Here is a 26,022-nt window from a genome sequence, read left to right on the forward strand (position 1 = left end):
TTACATAGGCTATGCAGAGTTGTTTCCTACTAAAAACATGGACGGAGGCTCCTGGGAGTCTCTGAGCCTGGTTCCAAAGAGCTGGCTTCTCCATGCCCACTGCTCCCTGGGGTCGTTCTCGGCCACCACCACGGTGCCTTAGTCCCAGGCCCTGTACCAGGCCTGGCGAAGCCACCTGATCTGCCGTTGGTTCGACTCTGAGTGCTGGATCTTAGAGTGGCCGAGCCAGCTGCAGGCCTGGACAGAGGGGGGGAGCCTGAGGGCGGCTACCCCAGCTCTCCCTCGGATCCCGCTGGAGGATGGTCTCTTCATTCACGCTCCTAGAGCTGGCAAAGCTCCCAGTGGCCAGCGAGAGCCAGGAATGCTCTTTCCTTTCTTTCTCTGGCTCCTCAGGGTGCTTCTTGTGGGAGCAAGCGGTTGGCTTTAAGGACCACTCCCGCTGTCAGCAGTCGGCATCGATCTCTCAGATTCTTGTCTGAGAAACCCAGAGTCGAACGGCTGCTGGTCTGAATCCAAAGAAGATGGCCTGAACCCAGGGAGGCTGGCTGGCCCTGCTCCTCATGAAGGTGTCCGGCTGGCAGCGGGTCTTGCTGGCCCTGCCCCACCCGCTGTGTGTCCCTGTGCGGGGTGTGTGCCAGGAGAGGGCTCACAGGAAGCAGGGGGAGCAGGGAGGAGCTCCGGCATGGGAGCCCAAGCAGCAGGCCCTACGCAGGGTCCTGGGCTCTCCGAGTGCCCAGCATCCCCTCCTGAGCGGCCGGGGGACTTCATGCAGCATCTCCATGCAGCAAACCTTGCCACGGGTGGTCAAGATGGGTCCTTCAGGGGTACTGCCGCACTGAGGCGTGTCCTTCCAAGGCTCCACCCAGCACAACAAATCACACTGCTATCTCCTTAAGAAGAATCCAAGAAGGCTTTACTTTTTCATTATGTGGGTGTGACCCTGGAAAAACAGAGAGCTTGGGAGACTCTGGAGTAGAGGAGCTCCGCATCTCTGGAGTTCTAAAACGTCGGGACTCCGTGGGGCACTGCAGCCCGTGCAGCACTGGGATGGAATGAAGTAAATGAAGCAATTTGCTGTAACTGTGCAGGTTTAGATTTGCAGAACTGAAGTTGGAGTTTATTGCCGTACAAACCTCGTGTTTCTGAACTGTACCTACAACATACACAATGGCACTTGGCTCTGTTCATTTTATGTTTTTATTTCAGGCATGATTTCTCTCTGAAACATTAAAGTGGCACAAGTATTGACTTATTAGTGGGAAGGCAGGAGATTTGGAGCAAGAGATGAAGGAAGGAAAACCATCGTCCAGGGCAGGCGTCTGCTCCGGTCTCCTGGGACCCCGGGCACTATGTCATTTAACTTTCTTTTTCGCCCTAATTCTTTTCCAAGAAAATCGTACGTAACTGCTGTCCACTCAATTTTTATTTTGCAGGACACAAGGTCAGTTCTGAAGATGTGCAGAGGCTTAGATTTTACAGAGCTGCCCCCAACGTTGTGGGTCATAAGAGCTAACTGCCGCTTGATGGGCAGCCTGGCTAGAAGACACTGATTTAATTTCACACACATCAATTTCCAATCACCTCTCCAAGTACTCACCACATCCTCTCCTCTGCTCCTTCTCCGTGGAAGGAAAGGCGGTTTTCTTTCCTGACTGTGCCCGCCAGTGCGTCCCAGTCCCACGTCCTAGTCCCGCGTCCTAGTTCCACGTCCCAGTCCCGCGTCCTAGTCCCGCATCCCAGTCACACATCCTAGTCACACGTCCTAGTCCCACATCTCAGTCCCACGTCCTAGTCCCGCATCCCAGTCCCACGTCCTAGTCCCACGTCCTAATCACGGAGGCTCATTTTGACATCCTCAAACATTCATGCAACACCGCGTGCTCCACTCCAGGCCCAGAGCTCCTCCTCCTGCCCCCTGCCCCTCCCCTGCGCTGCAGGACTTCCTGCTGTTTACTTACTTCTTCACTTTAAGTCTGTGCTCTGCTGACCTCTATAAAGGTGGCACTCACGTGGGTGCTCATACATCACAGCGCGTAATTGGATCAGTTCATCCCAGCGTCCCTCCCTTTCCCATCCCCCACCTTTCCCCTCAGTCCCTTCCTCTACTCCAGGGACTGTCCTCCTGTGTTCATGGTCCCCCACCTTTCCCCCTTATTTTTCTCTAGCTTCCACATATGAGAGAAAGCACCCGACCCTTGACTTTCTGAACTGACTGACTTCACTTGACATAATATTCCCCAGTTCCATCCATTTATCAGAAAATGACATGATTTAATTCTTCTTCAAGGCTGAGTAAAACTCCAGTGTGTCTGGACACTACATCTTGTTTACCCATTGTCTGTTGATGAACACCTGGGCCATTCTTTAGCTTGGCATAGTAAATCGTGGCGATGTAAAAACAGATGTGCCTAAATGGTTGCAGTATGCTGATCTTGGGTTTTGCTTTGTTTTGTTGGCTTTTGTATGAATATGGAGGAGTGGGATAGCTGGGTGATTTCGTGGATCTACTCTGACTCGCTTGAAGAATCTCCATCCTGCTTTCCCAAGTTGTAGGGATTTGCAGCCCACAGCAATTTATGATGGAACGTCTCCCCCCACATCCTAGCCAGCATAGATCATCATGTGCATTTTGGTGATTGCCATTCTGACAGGAGTGACGTGAAATCTCAGTGTATTGGTGACTTGCACTTCCCTGATTGCCAAGAATGTTGAACTTTTCTTCATAGCTGTAGGATATTTATATTTCCTGTTTTGATAAATTTCTGCTTAGTCCTTTAGCCCATGTATTGTGTTATTTGTGGGTTTTTTCCCCTGGGGGGGTGATTTTGAGATCCTGGATATTAATCCTGGGTTTGAGGAGCAGATCTTCTCCCATCTGTAGGTTCTCTCTAAACGCTCTTAACTACTTTATTTGCTGTGCAGAAAGAAGCCTTTCAGTTTAATGGTATCCCACTTACTGATTCTCAGTCTGATTTCTTGAGCTTTAGGGATCTTGTTAAGGAAGTTGGTACCTGCTCGTTTTCCTCCGGTGGCTGGAGGGTTTCTGGTCTAACTTCTAGGTCTGGATGCTCTAGAGTTGATTTTTGTGCAGGGTGGGGATGGGGATCGGCTTCATTCTTCTACAGATGGATATCCGGTTTTCCCCACACCCTTAGTCACAGGCCGTCTGAATGTGTTCAGCACAAGGACCAGATGGCTGTGACCATGTGCCTTGGTCTCTGCGTCTTCTCTTCTGTCCCATTGGTCTCCGTGTCTTTTTGGTGCCATTACCCTGCAGTTCTGTGACGACAGCTCTGTAATGTGATCTGAGAGCAGGTTTGTGGTGCCTCCAGGAACTGTCTTCTTTAGCTAATTTTGGTCTTCCACTTTTCCAAATAAATTTCCAAGTTGCTGTTCTTATTTCTGTGAGGAACACGTTGGTGTTTTGACGGGGATTGCGTTGAGTCTGTGTAATGCTTTGGGTGGTGTGGCCATTTAGGCAGCATGAATCCTGTCTACCCAAGACCACGGGAGGCTTTCTGTATTCTGAGATGCCCCATTTCTTTCTTCATTGTTCTACACTTTTCATCACAGACACCTTTGACCTCCTTGGTCGGATCTCTCCCCAGGTGTTTCTAGTTTTTTGAGGCTACTGTGAGTGGGAGCGCTTTCCTGATGTCTTTCTCAGCAGATTCATGACTGGAGAGTAGGAAGACGTTGGTTTCCGATGTCGGACTTGCATTGTGCTACGTTCCTGAATGTGCTTGTCAGCTCCGGAAGTTTCTGGTGGGGGGTGAGCAGTTTTCTTGAGTGAAGTGGAACGGAGGAAAGGGGTGCCAGGAAGACAGAGTGACGTCGTGGCACCACACCCCTGATGGTGGGACTCTGCCGGTCGGTGAGTCTCAGGTATGCACTCGCAGCTCAGCGCCGAAGTGACCTGAGAACCACCCAGATGCCCGTGACAGGGCTTCTCAGTGACGGCCGCTGCTATGTTAAATGTTGTGCACCTGCTTCAGTCTCTCCCTGTTGGCTTCAGTACAAGAGAAAGACCCCTGGCTTCTCTTCCTTCGTCACAGCCTCTGAGTCCTTCACTAATCAGCAAACGTCTCTCTCCCCACTACCTAGAATAAACCACAGCTTCCTTCCACTGCTCCAAGGCTCTCCACGTGTCTTTAGACTGAGCCTTGCGGGTCGATGGGGTCCCTCCTTTCCCCAGAACGTCTCGGTGAGCACTATCCAGAGTGAAGGCTGAGTGATCTGCCTGTGTCTCGGCCCCTTCAGCTGCAGCTCAGAGCGTAAGAGGAAGCCTGGAGCCGCAGTGGGCCCAGGAGGCCAGGGTGGCCGGCTCTTGGGCTAGCACTCTCACACCGAGTCAGCTCGAGTTCCCTCCACTTCTAGAACCTTCTGCAGTCGCCCGCACCTCACTTCCTGTCATCTAAGTCTGCCTGCCTCAGGCTGTTGCCCCGTACCCCCACGGAGCCTGGCCTCAGCTACATCTGGATGAGGTGGTTGCGGTGTTTGAAGCTCCTATGAACACAGGCACTTTATGGACTGATGGCCGTGTTGGGCCTGGTGGTCAGACTCAGCGCAGGGTTGACCTTCGCAGCAAGCCTGCCCTGGACAGGACACCTCTGTGTTGCATGCTCACCACTGAGGGAGACGATGCTCGCCGCTGTCCCTCCCGGGTGAGTCTGCAGACCGCCTTCACAGCAGGACGGATGGCTGGGTCTCAGGCACTGGGGAGGGTAGCCTGGCTCGGGGACTCTCACTCACCCTCTGAGGAGTGGACGGCTCCTTTACCTGGGCGCTGCTCTGCACAGGGCTCTGCCTGCTGCCCCTGAGGCGGCACCTGCAGTCAGATGGCACCTAAGCTGGGAAAGCCTTCCTTTGGCTCCCCCTGGCTTTGACCAGAGATGAAGAAGCAAGGCCTGGTCACGTGGGAGCCTGGGACTCTCTGGTCCCGCTGGGTTGCTCCAGTGGAAATTAACAGAGGCACAGAGGCGTCCTGGCTGGGGACCGGGGCCAACACGCAGGGTTCCTCCCGGGACTCTGGTTCTGACTCAGGCCAAGCGAGGGGCACAGAGACCAGTGAGGGACTCGAAGCTGACTTTACGTAAATAAAGGATCCAAGTCTCGTGGAAGATGGCTGAGAAGCTCTGGGTGGATTTTCTGCTTAATGGCCAGTTCCGTTTTTATGTAGGTTCAGAAACACCTCCCAAAGGCCATGAGATTGAGCTTAGGTCAAGCGTGGGCGCTTCCCAATGATCCACCTGAGTCAACTGCTTGCAGTCAGTGTACCTGTAACCCGCGATCACATCCTGTATCGGCGTGGGGAAGGTCCCCCCCACATCAAATCTCACACGTTCCAGAGAGAATTTCTTTCCATGCATGTACCTAAACAAACAGAATGCAGTTGTAAATATGGAATTAATAAAACTGCAGCCTCATGTGATTATAACAATCATTAAATGATTTATAAAACTGTGTTCGAATCACAGAGGTAGGTTGTGGTTAGTGGCTCACCAAAGGCTCTCGCTCCTCCTTCCACGGTGACAGATCATGACAGGGAATCATCTGCTCCCAATGAGACGCTGCTCTCAGGTCTCCTCCTGCCCAGCTCAGATGGTGTGGCCGGTTGTTGTGGCTGGATCTGGAGGGTCGCCCAGAGGCTCTGTGTTGATGTCCCCAGGGCCACGTTCAGGGTGGGGCTTGGGGAAGCCATGGGATCAGCAGCAGAAAGGTGAGACACACTAGTTCTAGTGAGTGTGAAGGAAGGTGAGGGGTGTCACTCCAGGGCAGGATCCGTCTGCCCGCTGTCTCACCCACTGCCTGAGTACAGAGTGCTCCCGGCCCTGGAGAGTGGCCGTCCTGAGAGACACTGAGAGAGCCCTGAATCCTGAGTCTCCACATGGAAGAGAGCCGATTCCAACTAGGGCTGCCCTGGTCAGATGTCACGGGCAGAGAAATCAGGCCATCGGGCAAGGCCTGACATGAAAAATCTGTGCACTACAGACCCAGAGTCCTCCCGGCTCAGGAGTCAGAGTGACCAGAGTTGACCTCAAGAGACTGAGCTTCAGAGGGAAGACAGAGTTCCAGAGGAGACGCCCCGTGACTCCCAGGGCTGTGGGTACCAGGCCCAGCGTGGTAGATCTCATCCTGCAGACTCTCGGAGTCCTGAACTGAGGGTGGTAATTGAAAGGTCAGATTGATGAGACCAGCTGGGAGATAAGATTCCTATGACAGGTTGATGGATACCCCACTATCAAGGTGTACTTTTAATCATAATCTCATTACTTTACCTCTGATGGCCGGACTCACCTTGCAAGAGGAATTTGGTTCTGAGAACAGCCGCTGGGGCCAATGGAGGGTGAGTGAAGTTGCAGAGAGAGGGCTCCAGGTAAGAAGGTGAGCAGGAGACTCTCGGCAGAGTCCAGGGGGCAGGGCAGGGGCCTGAAACCTGACACCGCGGCTGCAGCCCCCTCGCTGTAGGACCAGGAGGAAGTCATCCGTAGCCCTGAGTGTCATGGCGAGAAATGAGGATTTAAACTTAATAGCAAATAGATCCAGCAGCGCAGCCTTGTAGAGCCGTGGGGGAGTTTGGTTCTTAGCCCAGAGAGAGCTTAATAGAAGTCACTAATGAAATCGTCAAGATGCAGACATTAAACACTTAAATGGGCCGCTTTGCCTCGATTACAAAGGGCTCTGTCTCTCTCCAAGCACCACCTCCAGGTACACAGCCGAATCTTCACTCCAGAGGACGCGCAGCACGCTCTAAAGAGCAAGGCCACGGTCTGAGTTCATCCTCTCTCCCTTCCTGGAGGGAAAACCACAAACAAGGAACACAGGATGGAGAAAGGGAAGGCCTGGATGGACTTGAGGTGGGTGCTTCAGCAGCTGCTCCCCACAGCCGTCACCATGACAGGGTCCCGCCGTCCTAGAAGCCAGCAGCAGGAGCATCCTCAGAGCATCCTCAAGCCAGGGGGCTCCCAGCTCCCCAAGGCCTGCCTGTGGCCTGCCCCACTGCAGCCAGGGAGCGGCAGCTCCGCTCTCAGAGCCAGTGCCCAGCGGCTCTCCACCCACCTCAACTGCAGGAAGCCCGGCCCAGAGCTGGCGACATTCTCCAAGAGAGGATCTCACTCTACAGGTGAAGACACTGACATCGGGACTCTGGGGACACCGGAAGAGCCACTCTTATGATCACTATGATGATGATGATATTTGAGTGACACACAGGAAAGTGTCTTTGCCCACGTGTGCCTCTACACCTCCACTCAGTCACCCCGAGCACACCCAGAATCTGCTCCGAGTCCTCCACCGTTCTGTGTGCCGTGGTCTAAAAGTGAATCTGGCACATCCCTGACATTAAGAGGGTCAGATAGAATCATTTTACTCTTTTCTTGAACTAAATTTCTAAATTAAAAATGGAGAAGAGGAGATATCAAAATCACCCAGAAATCCACAGAGTTCCTCAGTGTAGAAACGCTGGATTTCTCAGTGAACCCTCCGTCTTTCTGTTTTTAAAATCTACACAAAGAAAACAAGGTGGCTCCAGGCTGTTTCCTTTCCACAGTTTGAAAAGAACACTCCTTTGAGTCTGGGGATGGGATTTAGGCTCTGCCTTCCCCTCCGCGGGTCCCTGCCTGCCTCCCCTCTGACTGCAGGAAGGAAAGTGGATTGGGCTTCAGCCGAGGACAGCGTCCGGGGAGTCACCACAGGGTGAGCGGCTGTGGTGCCCACTGCCCGCTTCCTGGTCCCAGACAGGCTCCAAGGACAACTCCTGGGCTCCGAATTGGGCACCCACACGACCCAAGCTTTGGCCTCCTCCGAGAGCTGGGCAGTGAGGGGCTGCCACCTGAGGCCAGGCAGTGGACATCACGCCTGGGGTCATGGTCACCACTGAGCGCAGCACTGAGAGGGCATCGGATCCGAACCGGTGCTGTGAAGAAATGCGAAATCCAAAGAACAAAGACGCGTCTTCTGTCTTCCTTTCTGCATTTCAGGATCTTTCAGGGCCAGCATTAAGGACGCTCTCTTTCCTTACCAGCCCTCCTGCAGCCTGTCGAGTCCATTGTGTGACAGCCTGTCCTTGGTCTGACCAAGACACCTGACCAGGGCAGCTGAGAGGAGGACAGGTTCACTTGGGTTCTTGGTTCCAGAGGTCTCGGTCCACGGTCGGCCAGCTCCATTGTTCTGGGCCTGGGGTGAGGCAGCACACCCTGGTGGAGGGAGCTCTCAGCTCCCAGCAGCATGGAGCAGGGGAGAGAGGAGGGAGGGGCTGGGAGACCACCTCCCAGGGCACATCCTGGTGGAGGGAGCTCTCAGCTCCCAGCAGCATGGAGCAGGGGAGAGAGGAGGGAGGGGCTGGGAGACCACCTCCCAGGGCAAGTCCTGGTGGAGGGAGCTATCAGCTCCTGGAGGCTGGGAGCAGGGGAGAGAGGAGGGAGGGGCTGGGAGACCACCTCCCAGGGCATGTCCTGGTGGAGGGAGCTATCAGCTCCTGGAGGCTGGGAGCAGGGGAGAGAGGAGGGAGGGGCTGGGAGACCACCTCCCAGGGCAAGTCCTGGTGGAGGGAGCTATCAGCTCCTGGAGGCTGGGAGCAGGGGAGAGAGGAGGGAGGGGCTGGGAGACCACCTCCCAGGGCAAGTCCTGGTGGAGGGAGCTATCAGCTCCTGGGCTGGGAGCAGGGGAGAGAGGAGGGGAGGGCCGGGAGACCACCTCCCAGGGCAAGTCCTGGTGGAGGGAGCTCTCAGCTCCTGGAGGCTGGGAGCAGGGGAGAGAGGAGGGAGGGGCTGGGAGACCACCTCCCAGGGCATGTCCTGGTGGAGGGAGCTCTCAGCTCCTGGGCTGGGAGCAGGGGAGAGAGGAGGGAGGGGCTGGGAGACCACCTCCCAGGGCATGTCCTGGTGGAGGGAGCTATCAGCTCCTGGAGGCTGGGAGCAGGGGAGAGAGGAGGGAGGGGCTGGGAGACCACCTCCCAGGGCAAGTCCTGGTGGAGGGAGCTATCAGCTCCTGGGCTGGGAGCAGGGGAGAGAGGAGGGGAGGGCCGGGAGACCACCTCCCAGGGCAAGTCCTGGTGGAGGGAGCTCTCAGCTCCTGGAGGCTGGGAGCAGGGGAGAGAGGAGGGAGGGGCTGGGAGACCACCTCCCAGGGCATGTCCTGGTGGAGGGAGCTCTCAGCTCCTGGGCTGGGAGCAGGGGAGAGAGGAGGGAGGGGCTGGGAGACCACCTCCCAGGGCAAGTCCTGGTGGAGGGAGCTCTCAGCTCCTGGAGGCTGGGAGCAGGGGAGAGAGGAGGGAGGGGCTGGGAGACCACCTCCCAGGGCAAGTCCTGGTGGAGGGAGCTCTCAGCTCCTGGAGGCTGGAGCAGGGGAGAGAGGAGGGAGGGGCTGGGAGACCACCTCCCAGGGCATGTCCTGGTGGAGGGAGCTCTCAGCTCCTGGGCTGGGAGCAGGGGAGAGAGGAGGGAGGGGCTGGGAGACCACCTCCCAGGGCATGTCCTGGTGGAGGGAGCTCTCAGGTCCTGGGCTGGGAGCAGGGGAGAGAGGAGGGGAGGGCCGGGAGACCACCTCCCAGGGCACGTCCTGGTGGAGGGAGCTCTCAGCTCCTGGAGGCTGGAGCAGGGGAGAGAAGAGTGGGTGGCACTGTCTGGAGGTGCAGCGTCACCCACCACCAGGCAGCAGCACAGTTGTGCCCATCAGGGCATGCCAAGAGAAGGCCCTGGGCTGCCCATGGCCACCATGAATAGGCTTCCTGACCAGGTGGCCACCCCAGGCCCAGAGCAATGGAGCTGGCTGACCCTGAACAGAGACCTCTGAAACCAAGAACCCAAATGGACCTGTCCTCCTCTGAGCTGCCCTGGTCAGGTGTCTTGGTCGGAGCAAGGACAAGCTGTCATTCACAGACACCCAGGCCTGGCTCTGAAGGGTGCAGTGTGCGGCGTTGGCCACGCGGTGCTCCCGTGATCCCCAGGCAGACCGCCACTCCTGGGAGTCCCTCTCATGATGACAGCCTCTGCTGTCGGAGCCCTCCTCCTCCTCCTGAATCACCTGTGCCAGGACCAGCCACAGATGCCATCAGGCCACCCAGGCCATCTCGGGCCTGGCCTCATTCATTCAGCTTGAGGTCCCTCAGTGCTGGGTTCACCTGTGGGTGACACTGGGTGGCCTCGTCATTCTGCTGCTATGGGCACATTAGATGTGGAAATCTGTGCCCCGGTCGGTGCATGGGTCACACTGCCGCCCCTGGAGTGCAGCACTGGCCCTGGGCTGGATTCCAGTGCCACCCTGTAGTAACTGCCGCTCCCCCAAGGGGCCACTGTCCAGCAGCCCCCGCCCACCCCACCCCCGTGCAAAACCCCCTCCCTTGCGCAGCCTTCAGTCGGCGGACCCAAGCTGGCATCTCGCCGAGGTGTTGGTCGGCGATTTCTCCATGGTTGGTGTTGCAGAGGACTACCCACGTGCTCCATGACCAAGGCTGTCAGGAAGCCAAGCTCAAGCTCTGCCAGTTCTTGGCGGGCTGTCGCCTGGTTGCTAATTCGCAGTGTTTTTCTAGATCCAGACGTGCGCTCTCTGTCAGCGTGTCTTGCAAATGCATTTCGTCCCAGCTAGTAGCTTGTTCACACCTTCTCCTAGTTACTGTGCTCTGACGGATGTTGTTCTGATGAATTAAAGTTATACGTTCTGTACGTGTGTGCCCATTTCTTTTTATGTCCTAAGAAACGTTTGCTTACTTTCAGGTCACACACAGATTCACTGATGTTCTCTTCTTAAAGCTCTAAATGGGTCATCTCCAGTTACTTCTGGGTGTGGTCTGGGGCAGCGTCAAGGTGGTCGGTGTGGAGCATCTGTGTGTTTCTTCACATGCACGTAACACGCTCACAGACATTCATAGGTGTGTGCCTTTGCAAACTGGGGTGACATCTTGCTCTCTTTAGCTCTGCAAGTTAAAAGCACACTTGATTCCTCTTAACTGATGGATTTTCAGGAGCACAGGTGGGATCGGGCCAGGGCTCCTTCTTTCAAGGCATCAAAGAATAAGCAAACAGGGCTAAGGAGCAGTCTGGAAAGTTTTTGGAGCTTTGGTAAAAATCAATTCTACCAATCAGTAATTTCAGAAACTAGAGGAATGGCCGCAGGTGACAGTATGAAGCTGTCCTCGTGTTAGGGCGTTTGACTTAAGAAGTATCCCGTTATTCTTCAGGAGTCTTTGGAGGTAGTAGGGAGAGAGGGGTTATGTGTAGGGGAAAACACGTTACGTGTGGTGACTACGTGAAGCTTGTAAACCAGAAGCTTCCTCACGTGGACACGCAGCCAGGGAGAACCAGTCGCCCCTCGCCCTGGGCTCATAACTTGGAGGGAGAGAGAGACAGGTACAATCCTGTCCATGCCGACGACCTTTTAGAGAAAACTGTTTAAATCAGAAGTGGTTTGTGGACATGGGTGATGATGCAGTATCTGAGTTCGCCTCAGGTGACTGCAGTGCAAGGACGATTTTGATTTTGTTCTCAACAAATTTGAATCTATTAATTTGGGGGGAGCTTCCGGAGGGGCCCTTGCCACGTTCAGTCCTGGCTCATCTGCACCAGCTGCCCTGCGACCAGGCCCCGCGGCGGTTTCTAGCTTTTCTTCATCTCCTCGGGGTGGAGTCATGGCAGAAGAAGTGGGTGGGAGGCCTCCGGTGGCTAAGCCACACCCAGGAAGAACCTGGAGGACCTGGTGGGTCTCCCACGTGGGATTCTCTACTTGCTATGCAGCAGGGTGTCTGTGCTTAGATGAGGTTGAGAAGCCTCTTCAACGCGGGGAAGAGGTTTCGCCTCAGAACGTCTCAGTCTCCAACCTGGTGAAGGTCTGTGAGAACAGCCACCTCTCAAATGCGCAGGATCGCAGAGCGTCCTGACGTCTTCCGGCACAGTGGTCCTGAACGGTCAGGCGAGGGACGCTACTCGGGGCCCACCTGTTAGGCCGTCTGGGGCCACCTCCCACCACCACCTCCCACCAACCCCGTGCCCTCAGGAGCTTGGCTCTGCTCTGAAAGCCATTCTCTGTCCTGACACCACAGCTGTGAGGACAGACCCAGTGGCCCCCATGGAGAGGCCTCTGCCAGACCCCCTGCAGCCCCCACCTGCACACCCACCGGCTCGCCAAGTAATCCGCTCCTCTCCCCGAACCTGCAGGAAGAGCCAGTATGTAAATTCCAACCTATTTTTAAGGGTTATTTTCACTCGAGTGAGATCTATCAAGGAAGGAGGGTTATTTTTACAGCACACAGCAACTGCTGATCACCATGGCAACCGGCCTGGCGAAATGCAATAAAGCATCCCTCTGTTATCGTAAACACAAAGGGAAACACTGAAACCTAAAGAAAGGCAATTATTGCAGGGAAGGCAGCAGCTCGCCGTGGAGCGTCTGCCTCTCCAGGCTGGACGCGCGTCCTGCCAGCCCGTCCAGCCCTGGGTCCGCTGGTCTAGGCCCGGCCAGGGCTGGGATGAGGGCGCTCCAGCAGAAGCCAAGTGGCTTTCGCCCCTCACTGGCAAAGCCACGCATTACTTCAAACCCATGTGAACTTTTTCCTTTTTCTCATTTCTTAACTCGTGAAATGGGCTTAGAAAACAGAGACATTAGGGGAGGAAGCGTCCCTTCAGCCTGGTTTTCTTTAGGGGAACATTGGAAGAGCAGAGCAGTCTGCAGAGATGACAGGGTGGCTCCGTGTCTTCTCCTCTCTTCATCGTCCTCACCAGGGAAGCGGTGGGTTCCGAGCTCAGCGGCGGACTCCGTCAGCGCCAAGACTCACAAACCCGGGCAGCAGAGAGCACTGGGAGACTGGCCCCGACTGCGTTCAGCGTGGTTTTGAGGCCCAGGCTGTAGATGAAACCAAGGCCCACGAAGGCTCAAGTTAACCATGAGCTGAGCAGAGTTGTAGGAAGCGCTGGGCCGAGAGTTAAATGCCTGGGGAATCTTGGCGAGCGATTTTAAATTGAGGGCTTGTGCCTCACCTTCCTCTCCCACCTGGAGAAGGAGCTTTCCTTCCCTGACAGAATCTCCTCCAGCTAGACGGTCCATCTGCAGCCCTCTGCAGCCATGATCCCTGCCTCATGCTCCGCGGGGCCGGTCCACGGGCAGGTCTGCTCTCCACCAGGCCTGTCCCTCGGAGACTCCCTGCCGACTAGGCTCAGGGACCTTCCTGGTTTGCGTGAGACTGGAGGGAATGACACCACTTGAGAGGAGACGGTGAAGACCCACAGGTCACACATGACATCTGTGGTCCCAGGGGCACGTGCCCAGGCTGAGCACTCACAGGGACACTGCAGTGACAGAGCCAGCCTTCTGGTCTGCAGCCCTTGCTCAGAAGTACCTTCCTCCTCTTTGACTTCCGGGTTCCCGTGTGTGTGTGTGTGTGTGTGTGTGTGTGTGTGTGTGTGTGTGTGTGTGTGTGTCCACCGCCTTGGGGGCAGTCCTCACCCCCAGAGGGTTGGGCTTACTCCAGGACCGACCTCTGCCAACAGTGTACTCCATTGTGCTCAATACTTGTTCATCAAGGCTCGCTGTGTGCCGTGGTGACAGCAGAGAAGACAGCACACGTGTCCTGCGCCCTGTGCTCCTGGACTTGGGCTGCGGGAAGGGTAGACAGGGAACCAGCCCAGCATGAGGGCCGCAGGGCAGGGTGTGGCTCTGAGAAGGACCCCAGGCAGGAGGAAGCCAGGCACAGGATGCAGGGAGGGAGCGGGGTGGAGGGAGGTGGTGGCTCACTGTGCCTGGCTGGACGGAAGAAGGCAGGATGCAGGGTACGAAAGAAAAGCAGAGTAAACCCCGCTAGGCTCCTGGTGGGCAGTCCCCCCACACCCCGTGGCCTGGCTCCTGGTGGGTGGTTTCCCTACACCCCTTCCCCACCAAAGCCCGGCTCCTGGTGGGAGTCCCCCCACCCCGTGGCCTGGCTCCTGGTGGGAATCCCCCCCACCCCGTGGCCTGGCTCCTGGTGGGAATCCCCCCCACCCCGTGGCCTGGCTCCTGGTGGGAGTGCCCCCCCCACCCCGTGGCCTGGCTCCTGGTGGGAGTGCCCCCCCCACCCCGTGGCCTGGCTCCTGGTGGGAGTGCCCCCCCCACCCCGTGGCCTGGCTCCTGGTGGGAGTCCCCCCACCCCGTGGCCTGGCTCCTGGTGGGAGTCCCCCCACCCCGTGGCCTGGCTCCTGGTGGGAGTGCCCCCCCCACCCCGTGGCCTGGCTCCTGGTGGGAGTGCCCCCCCCACCCCGTGGCCTGGCTCCTGGTGGGAGTGCCCCCCCCACCCCGTGGCCTGGCTCCTGGTGGGAGTGCCCCCCCCACCCCGTGGCCTGGCTCCTGGTGGGAGTGCCCCCCCACCCCGTGGCCTGGCTCCTGGTGGGAGTCCCCCCACCCCGTGGCCTGGCTCCTGGTGGGAGTGCCCCCCCACCCCGTGGCCTGGCTCCTGGTGGGAATCCCCCCCCACCCCGTGGCCTGGCTCCTGGTGGGAGTCCCCCCACCCCGTGGCCTGGCTCCTGGTGGGAATCCCCCCACCCCGTGGCCTGGCTCCTGGTGGGAGTCCCCCCACCCCGTGGCCTGGCTCCTGGTGGGAATCCCCCCCCACCCCGTGGCCTGGCTCCTGGTGGGAGTGCCCCCCCCACCCCGTGGCCTGGCTCCTGGTGGGCAGTCCCCCCACAGCCTGGCTCCTGGCTCTGGAGAAGGAGGTGCTTGCTGCCCTCCCCACCACTGTCGGGGCCACCTCACTTATGTATCTGCTCTTCTTGGTCAGCTCTGGAAGTAGGGTGCTTGCCCCTGGTCCACCTCAGCTCTGACCCACGTGGTCAGACGTCTGGGTGTCTCTCACACAGTCCCACCCAGGGCTCCCCTCCCTCCCTGGCTGGACAGCTGGGTCCCCTCTTCCTGGGAGCCTCAGGCCACCTTCTGGGGAGGAGAGAGGAGTGAGCCAGCCTATCCTGCAGCCCTCGTAGGCTTGGAGGAGGTGACTCAGGGCCCCCAGATTGGGTGGGTTTAACTGGCCTCGGTTGGCACCGCCTCCTGCCCCCCAAGGTCAGCCAGAAATAGTGACGTGTTGACAAAAAGAAAAATGACAAGACAGAAAAGGAAGTATTGAATCTATGTGTGTATCTGGGTGTGTACCAATCAGCAAGTATCAGCAGAGCAACCAAGAGAGAGAGTGTGTGTGTGTGTGTGTGTGTGTGTGTGTGTGTGTGAGAGAGAGAGAGAGAGAGAGAGGCAGAGAGAGAGAGAGAGAGTTAAAAAGAAACAGAAAGATCCTTGACTGATGTGCCTAAGGCTCTCCTCGGGTGGTGGGGTTGTGGGTGCGCCCTCTCCCTGCCCCTCACGTCCGGGCTCAGCACTCCCGGGAGAGAGGAGGAACCCCAGCTCTTTGGTGACTGCCCCCCTGGAGCAGACTGGAAGCCACCCAGTGGAAACCGCTCTCAGCTTGTCTGCGTGTCCGTTCTGGGTCCTGGAGCTGGAGGAACCTGCCTGCGTGCCCCGGGCTGCTGCTCTTCCTGGTGGGAAGAGGTGCCCAGAGCTTCTGGGGCATCTGGCTGCTGGACCTTGGTCTGGGCATGTGCTGTGAAGCAATCACACCCTTGGCCCTGGAGCTGAGGTGAGGCCAGTCTTGGCCGGGCGTCTGGGTCTTTGCCTGTGGGGTGGGTGACAGACCACCAGGGTGGAGGGTGACACCAGGTTTCCTGCAGCCCACACCAAAGGTCAACCTCCACGCCGCTCGCCTCACCCGTGTCCCCTGTCCTCCGCTGGTCCTTTGCTCCTCAGGGCTCAAAGCAGGAGTAGCGGAGCCCTCTGTTCCTGTCTCGACCCCCGTCCACGATTCTCCAACCGCCTGCGAGGGTTCTTGGCGGCTCCTCAGGTCCTGCAGCAGCACAGGCTGGGCTGAGGCTTTGCCAGGGTGGACGCCTCGCGCTGGACCTCCCCCAGTTCTGCGCTCGTTCCCACCCAGCTCTCTGTGCAGCCTCTGGACCGGCGGGGTTCCGCCTGCCCACAGGGCCTGTGTGCCCGCGCCGTCCACCCTCTGTGGTGACAGCAGCATGCTGCAGCTGTTGGCTGATGGCAGCACCTCCCGGCTTCCGCAGGGCCTGGCAGACAAATGATGATTCATCAGGGTTTTCTTCAGACACCCACCTCATTAGGAAGCCATATCCCTGACTTTCCAATTCCAAACGCTCAGCCAGTGGGAAGAGCCTCCTTCCCTACCCCACATCACACCGTCCTTGCCGTGACGTTCTGAGCTCCTGAATTCGCAGCATTGTGACAGCAGCAGTGGGGAGTTCTGCCGACGTGTTTCTCAGATATGCTCCCAGCTGTGACTCTGTGCTACCCCGGGGCTGTAGCTCAGAGGCAGAATGCTTGCCTCACATGCCCATGGCCAAGCTCAGTCCCCAGCACTGCTGTTGTCACCAGATCTGTGGTCTGCCTCCTTTATGTTCTTCTTTTCATCCACCAACATGGTGGCCTCATGAGCAGAGAAGGCAGCTGTGGGTTACTTTAGTTTACAAACACTGTCATTAACCTCCAAAATTTAATTCAGGACTGTCTTAATCAGTTTCCTATTGCTATAACAAAGTACCCAAGGCTAGGTGCGTTCTAGGAAAAGAGGTTCACTGGCTCTCGATTTTGAAGGTCGATAGCCCCAACACCATGACCCCAGCTCTAGAGCAGCCCTGCCTAGATCTGTCACGTCGTCACGGCTGGCCGTCTGTCAGGAGCACATGGAGGGAAGATCACATGAGACAGGCAGCCAGGGCAGAGGGAGGGGCCATCTTGCTCTTTTCTAACAGAACTCACCGGGGTCCCCTGGTGAGAGAGGCCCCCCACCTCTTAAAGGCCCCACTTCTCAGCCCCACCCACTGGGGACCCAGCCTCCACCCTGAATCTGGGGGTGACAAGCCTCCCTTGGCTATGGCCCCCTGCGCTGGTGGCCCTCCTGACCCGTTCCTCCCTGCGCTGCGCCTGCCCTGCTCGCAGCACCTGTCTCAGCCACTGTGGGGAGAGGAGCCGCCTGGAGCCCAGGCGTCCGCGGGCAGTGCGGGGGTCCCCCAGGCCAGGAAGCACAGGGGCGGTCCTCAGAGACACCTGTGCACGCCTCCGCCCAACAGGGACCCTGAGGGGGCCTCCCCTCCCCCTCACTGCGGAGCCTCTCACGCCCCAGCCTCTCCGTGGAAACCCCTGCCAGGTCCTGGGGTCTTCCTGAGCAGGACCTCAAACTGGCAGGACACTTTTTCCTCCTGGGGACAGGTTTTCCTCGGAAAACCCTCTTGTCACAGCCTCCTGTTTTGGACAGGCACGTCCCCTTCTGGCCACTCACCTGGGCTTTCTGCATGTAAGTTTCACTTTAAACATTTTTTTTAAGAGAGAGGGAGAGAGAGAGAGAGAGAGAGAGAGAGAGAGAGAGAGAGAGAGAGAGAGAATTTTTTAACACTTATTTTCCAGTTTTCAGTGGCCACAACATCTTTATTTTATGTGGTGCTGAGGATCGAGTGCGCTACCTGAGCCACATCCCCGGCCCCTCACTTTAAACATCTCCTACGATTTCACATGGTCCCTCTCCCTGAATCCCCAACCCCACAGCTCCACAGACTGTGGGGCCACCAGCCTCCTGAGTAGTTAGTTCTCCAGCCAGTCCACGGTGGGTCTCCCCTCGGGACCCCTGCAGGTTCTCCCGCCTCATTCTCCACCGATGGCGGGAGGAGAACCTCCACACACCGGCAGCAAAGGGCCCAGCCGGCGGCCTCTGTCCTCAGTGCACCGCGGCCCAGCCCAAAGCCCGTCCTCCACTCAAGCTCCAGACCTCCACTGGCCTGTGTCTTGGGGACCTCTCCTTGGCTCCCACCTCTCTCCTGTGCCCCAGCGTCCCTCTGGCTCGGTTCCTATCTGTGCAGAGACATGCCCCTTCCACCCTCAGGAGCTGCTCATTTTACCCTTTACAGAAAGTCTCCTTCAAGTCCGGTCCCCAGGCTCTCCACCTCCACCCTAGTCCTCCCCTCTTTCTTGAATCAGCTCAACTGGGATGTTATCATTCTGTTTCAATAGAGAACGTCACCAGGTCTGCCTCTGAGTCATTTGACTTGACTCCAGAGCATTTGACACAGATTTCCTGGTCACTTATGAATCGGTCACCTTCCTGGACCCCGGGACACCACTGTCCCCACTCTCCTTCTTTCCCACCACAGCTCCTCTTCCACTGCCACCTTGTGCCAATTTCTTCATTTATAAAGTGGGGTTAGTAGCAGTACCTGCCCAGGAGTATTGTGAACACTCAGTGAATTAACATATTTAAGTACTTAGAACACTGTCCACTCTAAGGTAAGTACTATGTAGGTGCTATCATCACTGCCACCTCCATGATCACACTGTCACCACCACCTCATCACCATCACTCTCATTATCACCACCTTATCACAATTGTCACCACCACCACCAACATCACTATCATCATCACCATCATCACCACCTCCTCACCATTGTCACCACCACCGCCATCATCACTATCATCATCACCATCATCACCATAAACATAATTATCACCACCATCATCACCATTGTCACCACCACCACCAACATCACTATCATCATCACCACCATCACCATCATAAACATCATTATCACCATCACCACCACCTCATCACCATCACTATCATTATCAGCACCATCATCACCATTGTCACCACCACCACCAACATCACTATCATCATCACTGTCATTATCACCACCCTCACCACCACCTCATCAACATTGTCACCACCACCACATCATAACTATCATCATCACCATCATAAACATAATTATCACCACCATCTCCACCACCATCACCATCACCATTGTAATCATTACCACCACCTCTATCACCACCACCACCATCATCATCACCTCCCTGGCCACTTAAATATATGCTGAAGTGTCCCTGGGTCAGCCTCCAGAACCTCTTCTTCCTATCTGCCTTCATCTCTTCTGGAATAATTTCTTCAGTTCTATGACTAACTACCAGGATTTGCTTAATAATCCCCAATTTCACATTCTTGTCTGTTTCCCTTATGAGCTCCAGACTCATATATTTAACTTTTCTACTAGAAATCGTCTCTAGATGATCAAGACCCATTTCAGACTTTCCCGTCAAGCTGTATTTCCCATGATCTATAACTTCTCAGTCGACTACAACTCTGTCCCATTGCTGAGGCCAAAGCCTCGAAGTCTCTTCGTGCCTCTCTGTCCTGTGTGTTGAGATCCATACGTTACCAGAGCGTGTTAACTGTGACCAATAGGATAGTGCAAATACTCAGGTAGGTGGTGAGCGAACGCAGGGTCAAAATCTGGGTCCTGGCATGGCTGGCCGGCATTCCCTCAGCACTCACTCGGGTGGCCACTGCCAGCCCTTCTGTTATTCCTGTCTCCGCTGACAACCAGCGTTTGCTGCTTAGCATGCGGATGTCAAATGTGATTTTATTGGTGAAACGAGCAACCTATTAATTAGCATGATGGATGTTAGAAATGGGCTGTCTTTGTGAAATTAAAGCATTTAAGATGCAAGGATTGGCTTTCAGATTCCCCCACTGTAGCCGTCAAAGATCCCTGAGAGGCCTACACTCGGCAGCCTGGGATGCACCCCTTAGGTCTCTGTCCAGCCAGTGATTCTGAGTGCTGTGAGTCCCGCCCCTGCGTGGAAAGGCCGCCGTGCCCGCCTGGTCATTGTCCACAACGGCAAGAGCTCCACCTAGTCGGCGGGTCTAAGTCAGTCCGTGATGCACTTGGTGCCTGTTGCCAAAGGACTGTGGCCAGCCAATGACTGTCTATGCCACAGTGTGGCCTCAGATCTTTGTTTATTATAAGCAGATATTTCGCTCTGCGGTTCTAAGGAATTAGCATCCCGAGCTCCAGCGGTCTTCCGTGGTTACAATCACCCACGTTGCACGGGTCACGCGGGGATCAGCTCAGGCCGCCTGTCTCCTACCCCTCCGTCTATCAGTGAATCCCCCTGGGGCTCCAAGCAGCGGGAAGGTCTGGTTCACAGCTGTGATCCTAGTGCCTAGGCCTGGTCTGACAGGGTCAGCAAGTGAGTAAATAAGAGAAGATGTTGCTAGATAAGCACTTCTCCCTCCTACAAAATAAAATCCAACACTTGGGCTTTGCTTTCTTCTCATGGATTTGAAGCCCTCTCTGGTGTCTTCACTCCAGGTGTGTCCCCAGCGGCCTGTGGGCAGCCCTTGGGAACCCTGGCTTCAGGAGCGCTCACCTGGTACCCAAGTCGGGGACGGAGCCCCTGGATGAGCTGCGTGGCCCTCCAGCTCCTTCAGTTAGGACCTGACGTGGCCTGTTGACCCTGCACCTCAGGGAACGCGGACAGCCCTGCAGCTGGGCCCCGCAGCGGCCCAGGGACGGCCGCCCTGGGTCCTGGGGCCCTGGTGGTCTTAGGAGGCCGCGGCTGGTTTCTTTTCTGCGTTTCTCTCACTCGTGTCCATCGGCTCCTTCCTCACTGGCTGCCCCAGGTCCTGGGAGACGATGTGGCCCAGCTCATCACCGCCAGGCCACCCAACCACTGCACAGCACTGCTGGCTCTTGTCAGGAATCCACCCGGATCCCGCCAGCTGTGGAGAGCAGAGGAGAGCGCAGCCGCAGAGGGCGCCGTGGACACCCTAGACCCTGGGCTGCAGGGTCCCGGTAAGAGTTGTGCGCAGCCGGCCCTGTGGGCAGTCCCTCCAGCACCTTCAGCTCCTTCAACTCCTGCTTAACAGAGGTCCGGCTGGACCTGGGGACAGGAGGCAGAATGACCAGATGCACACGTGACCCTGCCCGCCTAGAGCTTGCACCCTGCGGAGAACAGGACAGTGAACAACCAAGGACAGGACAATGAAGCCACAGCAGCATGTGGGTGGCCAGTCTCCTGCAGGAGGAGGCAATGCAGAACAGAGCTTCCACTTAGAGGTGGACAGCCAGGCTGGAGGACGCGGGTGTGGGTCCCGCAGTTTCCGAAGGGAGGGTCAGGAAAAGCATTCCAGGCCACCTTCAGCAGGCAGTGCAAAGACCCTGAGGCAGGAGCCTCCGGGAAGTCCAGCCATGGGCAGGGAGGTCACGGAGAGTGTGAGCAGCGTCACTGGCCACGGGTCAGAGGTGATGGGTCCAGCTCTCTGAAGCTCTGTGGGTGTCATAAGGGCCCTGGTGTCTGTCCGGCAGGGCGTGGTGAGTCTCTGGAGGATTCTGTAGAGTGGAGAATACAATGATGACCTTGTGGAGAGGAAGCAGAGGTTAAGCCAAGGAGCCAGGAAACCAGCGCAGAGGCTCCTGCAGGGAGAAAGGCTGGAGGCTTGGAAGCAGCCAGGACTGGACCAGGGAGAGTAGGGGGTCCACCTGGAAGGGCCCCCTGTTGGGGTCCAGCAGCCTAATCCTGCCCCACCCACAGAGACTCCCAGCTCTCCAGAGAGTTCTCCAGGACAGTCTCTCACGCCAGACCTGGGGTGCAAGGGGCCAGCCCTCGGCACCAGAGTGGAAATGACTCACACGGGAGTGGCTGGCTATTCCAAGGCCAAGGACAGCCTCTTCCAAGCCTGAGGTCGGGGGGGGGGGGGCGCTGCTGCTGGTGCTTCCTCTCAGTGAGCCCTCCCTTGGGGTCTGGTCGAGCCAGGCAGAGACACTGCCCAGCCAGGAGGAGTGCACTCAGTGCTCGCCACGCCCTGCTGTCCACAGAGCACGTCTGCTCCGGCCAGGTGGCTGAGGAAGCTCTCTACGAGAGCCCCAGAGCCCAGGCGTCTGAGCAGCCCAGGGACGAGGACGGGCTCCGCGTCCATCAGGAAGCCTGGACTCTGTCCCCTCATCTCTTGCAGGGAAGGCGAGGACCTGTGCCTTACTCCAGCAAAGACCAGAGACCTGGGAGGGGTTAGGGCAGAACTGGCTCTGGCTGGAGCGGGCAAACAGTGAAGAGGACAGTTCCTCGGGGTGAGAGCAGGCTCCTCGGCCATGGCAGGGGAACAGGTGGCCTCGGGTGTGGTGATGACAAGTGGGGACTCTGGGCCCCAGGCAGCAGGCCAGTGCCAGAGCTCTGGGGAGGCAGGGTGCCAGGACCTCTTGATTGGGCAGAAAAAACACACCCATAACACCCTTCTTGTGTGTCTCTGTGTTACCAAGAGACTCCCAGGGGACTGCAGAGATCGAGGACCTCTTCCAAGACGCAGCGGGGACCTGTCTCCCTTTCCACCTGCTCACCAGCCTTTCCTGGTTTCCCCCCATATCGGCCCCACTGTTCCTCCACCCCCTGTGACTGCAACAGAAATGCCATGCGGAGGGCACAATGAGACCAATAACCTGCTGAAAACCAAGCACTGAAACTCGTCCTCCTGCCTGTTTGATGCCCATCAGGGTCAGGTCTCCACAAAAGCCGCTTGGAGGCTCTCCTGAGTCCAGGCGACTCTGTAGGCGACGATGGGCCAGTGCCCCTTTACCCCATCTGTAGACTACGATGGGCCAGTGCCCCTTTACCCCATCTGTAGACTAGGATGGGCCAGTCCCCCTTTACCCCGTCTGTAGACTACGATGGGCCAGTCCCCCTTTACCCCGTCTGTAGACTAGGATGGGCCAGTGCCCCTTTACCCCGTCTGTAGACTAGGATGGGCCAGTCCCCCTTTACCCCGTCTATAGACTACTATGGCCAGTGCCCCTTTACCCCGTCTGTAGACTACGATGGGCCAGTCCCCCTTTACCCCGTCTGTAGACTAGGATGGGCCAGTCCCCCTTTACCCCGTCTGTAGACTAGGATGGGCCAGTGCCCCTTTACCCCGTCTGTAGACTAGGATGGGCCAGTCCCCCTTTACCCCGTCTGTAGACTAGGATGGGCCAGTGTCCCTTTACCCCGTCTGTAGACTAGGATGGGCCAGTGCCCCTTTACCCCGTCTGTAGACTAGGATGGGCCAGTGCCCCTTTACCCCGTCTGTAGACTACGATGGGCCAGTCCCCCTTTACCCCATCTGTAGACTAGGATGGGCCAGTGCCCCTTTACCCCGTCTGTAGACTAGGATGGGCCAGTGCCCCTTTACCCCGTCTGTAGACTACGATGGGCCAGTCCCCCTTTACCCCATCTGTAGACTAGGATGGGCCAGTGCCCCTTTACCCCGTCTGTAGACTAGGATGGGCCAGTGCCCCTTTACCCCGTCTGTAGACTACGATGGGCCAGTCCCCCTTTACCCCATCTGTAGACTAGGATGGGCCAGTGCCCCTTTACCCCGTCTGTAGACTAGGATGGGCCAGTCCCCCTTTACCCCGTCTGTAGACTAGGATGGGCCAGTGCCCCTTTACCCCGTCTGTAGACTAGGATGGGCCAGTGCCCCTTTACCCCGTCTGTAGACTACGATGGGCCAGTCCCCCTTTACCCCGTCTGTAGACTACGATGGGCCAGTGCCCCTTTACCCCGTCTGTAGACTAGGATGGGCCAGTGCCCCTTTACCCCCTCTGTAGACTACGATGGGCCAGTGCCCCTTTACCCCGTCTGTAGACTAGGATGGGCCAGTCCCCCTTTACCCCGTCTGTAGACTACGATGGGCCAGTCCCCCTTTACCCCATCTGTAGACTAGGATGGGCCAGTGCCCCTTTACCCCGTCTGTAGACTAGGATGGGCCAGTCCCCCTTTACCCCGTCTGTAGACTACGATGGGCCAGTCCCCCTTTACCCCATCTGTAGACTAGGATGGGCCAGTGCCCCTTTACCCCGTCTGTAGACTAGGATGGGCCAGTCCCCCTTTACCCCGTCTGTAGACTAGGATGGGCCAGTGCCCCTTTACCCCGTCTGTAGACTAGGATGGGCCAGTGCCCCTTTACCCCGTCTGTAGACTAGGATGGGCCAGTCCCCCTTTACCCCGTCTGTAGACTACGATGGGCCAGTGCCCCTTTACCCCGTCTGTAGACTAGGATGGGCCAGTGCCCCTTTACCCCGTCTGTAGACTAGGATGGGCCAGTCCCCCTTTACCCCGTCTGTAGACTACGATGGGCCAGTCCCCCTTTACCCCGTCTGTAGACTAGGATGGGCCAGTCCTCCTGTACCCCGTCTGTAGACTAGGATGGGCCAGTCCCCCTTTACCCCGTCTGTAGACTACGATGGGCCAGTCCCCCTTTACCCGGTCTGTAGACTACGATGGGCCAGTGCCCCTTTACCCCGTCTGTAGACTAGGATGGGCCAGTCCCCCTTTACCCCGTCTGTAGACTACGATGGGCCAGTCCCCCTTTACCCCGTCTGTAGACTAGGATGGGCCAGTGCCCCTTTACCCCGTCTGTAGACTAGGATGGGCCAGTGCCCCTTTACCCCGTCTGTAGACTAGGATGGGCCAGTCCCCCTTTACCCCGTCTGTAGACTAGGATGGGCCAGTGCCCCTTTACCCCGTCTGTAGACTACGATGGGCCAGTGCCCCTTTACCCCATCTGTAGACTAGGATGGGCCAGTCCCCCTTTACCCCGTCTGTAGACTACGATGGGCCAGTGCCCCTTTACCCCGTCTGTAGACTAGGATAGGCCAGTCCCCCTTTACCCCGTCTGTAGACTAGGATGGGCCAGTCCCCCTTTACCCCGTCTGTAGACTAGGATGGGCCAGTCCCCCTTTACCCCGTCTGTAGACTACGATGGGCCAGTGCCCCTTTACCCCGTCTGTAGACTAGGATGGGCCAGTCCCCCTTTACCCCGTCTGTAGACTAGGATGGGCCAGTGCCCCTTTACCCCGTCTGTAGACTACGATGGGCCAGTGCCCCTTTACCCCGTCTGTAGGCTACGATGGGCCAGTGCCCCTTTACCCCGTCTGTAGTCTAGGATGGGCCAGTGCCCCTTTACCCCGTCTGTAGACTAGGATGGGCCAGTGCCCCTTTACCCCGTCTGTAGACTAGGATGGGCCAGTCCCCCTTTACCCCGTCTGTAGACTAGGATGGGCCAGTCCCCCTTTACCCCGTCTGTAGACTAGGATGGGCCAGTGCCCCTTTACCCCGTCTGTAGACTAGGATGGGCCAGTCCCCCTTTACCCCGTCTGTAGACTAAGATGGGCCAGTCCCCTTTACCCCGTCTGTAGACTACGATGGGCCAGTGCCCCTTTACCCCGTCTGAGGGCTACGATGGGCCAGTGCCCCTTTACCCCGTCTGTAGACTAGGATGGGCCAGTGCCCCTTTACCCCGTCTGTAGACTACGATGGCCAGTCCCCCTTTACCCCGTCTGTAGACTAGGATGGGCCAGTCCCCCTTTACCCCGTCTGTAGACTACGATGGGCCAGTGCCCCTTTACCCCGTCTGTAGACTACGATGGGCCAGTCCCCCTTTACCCCGTCTGTAGACTAGGATGGGCCAGTCCCCCTTTACCCCGTCTGTAGACTACGATGGGCCAGTGCCCCTTTACCCCGTTTGTAGACTAGGATGGGCCAGTCCCCCTTTACCCCGTCTGTAGACTACGATGGGCCAGTCCCCCTTTACCCCGTCTGTAGACTAGGATGGGCCAGTGCCCCTTTACCCCGTCTGTAGACTAGGATGGGCCAGTCCCCCTTTACCCTGTCTGTAGACTACGATGGGCCAGTCCCCCTTTAACCCGTCCAGGAAAATGTACCTGAAGTTAAACCTCCAGAAATGGCTCTTCCCTTTGCAGATACAGTGTCTACAAGACTACATGCTCTTTCCCCTATGTCAAGAGAGTTTTCTGGGGGAGAAATTCTGGGGGTTTTTTTGTTGTTATTGTTGTTTTGTTTTGTTTTACTTATTATGATCATTTCCGTCTTCACCACTGAAGACAGTGCTCCTGTAACAATCAGTCATTTCATGGTTACCATCAGGCGTTGGGCAAAGCCACAGGGTCAGTCACTGGGTCAGTCTGGTAGGGGCTGTAGGTGGGTGTTCCTCGCAGCACCCTGGGAGAGGGGAGCTGCTGTGCCCTGGCCTGGTCCCCACCAGCTTTGGGCACTGAGGCAGTGCACCATCTTCTGGGTACTTGCTTCTCAGGGTAAATGAAGCTCCGGGTTCAACCCCGCCTGACCGTTCTTCAGAGCCCAGACCCAGTGGCAATCGCTCCAGCAGCGACTCTCCAGCG

General features: G+C 57.2%; 3 long non-coding RNA genes across 3 annotated transcripts; all 3 read right to left on the reverse strand.

Moving 5' to 3' along the window:
- Positions 1 to 1,179: 1,179 nt before the first annotated feature.
- LOC144367082 (uncharacterized) lies at positions 1,180 to 10,279 on the reverse strand. The gene is made up of 2 exons (XR_013426292.1): positions 5,503 to 10,279; positions 1,180 to 5,373 (listed from the first exon to the last, which is right to left on the reverse strand). It is a non-coding gene; the product is annotated as an uncharacterized LOC144367082 (long non-coding RNA).
- A 2,260-nt stretch (positions 10,280 to 12,539) lies between these two features.
- Positions 12,540 to 13,866, reverse strand: LOC144367083 (uncharacterized). Its single transcript, XR_013426293.1, has 2 exons — positions 12,969 to 13,866; positions 12,540 to 12,834 (listed from the first exon to the last, which is right to left on the reverse strand). It is a non-coding gene; the product is annotated as an uncharacterized LOC144367083 (long non-coding RNA).
- A 1,266-nt stretch (positions 13,867 to 15,132) lies between these two features.
- Positions 15,133 to 21,454, reverse strand: LOC144367084 (uncharacterized). The gene is made up of 2 exons (XR_013426294.1): positions 15,713 to 21,454; positions 15,133 to 15,619 (listed from the first exon to the last, which is right to left on the reverse strand). It is a non-coding gene; the product is annotated as an uncharacterized LOC144367084 (long non-coding RNA).
- Between the last annotated feature and the right edge of the window lie 4,568 nt (positions 21,455 to 26,022).

Source organism: Ictidomys tridecemlineatus, chromosome 10, assembly GCF_052094955.1.
Source record: "Ictidomys tridecemlineatus isolate mIctTri1 chromosome 10, mIctTri1.hap1, whole genome shotgun sequence".
NCBI classification, from domain to species: Eukaryota; Metazoa; Chordata; class Mammalia; order Rodentia; family Sciuridae; genus Ictidomys; species Ictidomys tridecemlineatus.